Source organism: Telopea speciosissima, unplaced genomic scaffold (genome assembly GCF_018873765.1).
Source record: "Telopea speciosissima isolate NSW1024214 ecotype Mountain lineage unplaced genomic scaffold, Tspe_v1 Tspe_v1.0915, whole genome shotgun sequence".
Lineage (NCBI taxonomy): Eukaryota > Viridiplantae > Streptophyta > Magnoliopsida > Proteales > Proteaceae > Telopea > Telopea speciosissima.
Genome location: NW_025318251.1, coordinates 1 through 1,020, shown reverse-complemented (window position 1 = coordinate 1,020; position 1,020 = coordinate 1). Strand labels below are relative to the sequence as shown.

General features: G+C 37.2%; 2 non-coding genes across 2 annotated transcripts; both read left to right on the top strand.

The window, feature by feature from the left end:
- Positions 1-392: 392 nt before the first annotated feature.
- LOC122648379 lies at positions 393-527 on the top strand. Its single transcript, XR_006331065.1, has one exon. It is a non-coding gene; the product is annotated as a small nucleolar RNA snoR86 (small nucleolar RNA).
- Positions 528-751: 224 nt separating this feature from the next.
- LOC122648380 lies at positions 752-883 on the top strand. The gene has a single exon (XR_006331066.1). It is a non-coding gene; the product is annotated as a small nucleolar RNA snoR74 (small nucleolar RNA).
- The last annotated feature ends 137 nt before the right edge of the window (positions 884-1,020 follow it).

Genomic DNA, 1,020 nt, shown 5'->3' with positions numbered 1-1,020 from the left:
TTAGAGTTTATTGGCTATTTATAAGCAGTCTTCGCCCCTCAAGCCACAGCATCCTGTGTAAGGTTTCTACAACCTTTTTATCTGTCTTGGTTCCTTCCCGATGTTCTAGTTTATGTTAGGGCTTAGGGTTTATTGGCACTGGAGGCAGGAGAACCCACCCTGTTAAGCATAAGCAGTGTTCACCTCTCCATTGTGTGTTCGGTTTTTTCTACCTTTTCTGTTCTTTGTTCTTGATGATCGATCTTCTCTAATCATCTGTTCTTTCAAACAAAGTATTTGGTTTTTCTTCTTTAATAGGTTTTCTCTTTTATTAGTTGTTTTTTTTTTTAATTTATTGGAAGTATATCAAATTTTTAGATTCATGGAATCAATCAAAAGGAAGCCAATTTGCAGAGCAAGGGCGTCGAAATTATTAAAAATGACGCAACTTTGCATTGAAGGTTGGCAATATCGATTAAAAGTTGGCGATTCTCCGTGCCTTTCAAATCTATTGGTTTTGATTATGGCCTCGAACAAGTCGCTACATTCAATTCTTTCCTAGTTTTTTTTTTTTTTAATCCTTCGTGAACCCTGTTTTTCCATTTACAGATTCAATTCTTATAATCAAGTCGCTCCATTTTTCTTTTTTGATCTTATAATTAAGATGTTTCTTGGTCAATACCAACATGTTTGGTATTCTGGGTTTTCTGGTAGAGAAGGGTTTAAACCATTAGTTTGCACAGTTCCTAATACTCTCAGCCAAACCTGAAGGAAAAAAGCAGGGGCTTGTTGCCTTTGTGAACAGGCCTCTCGTAAACTTCAGGGAAATTGTTTACATCGTTATTGGGTGAACCTCTGTGTTATGCTTTTGGTAACTGAAGGTTCAGTAAATGATGGTACATGATCACCATTCTGCCATTTCATTAGTAACCCCAAGGGGTAAACTCTGTTGGGGCAAATATTACACTTAACCCTCATGATCAAGGTTCTACAACTTGAAGATTTCGATCCGAATCTGATTGGGAATCCGCTCATGAATCA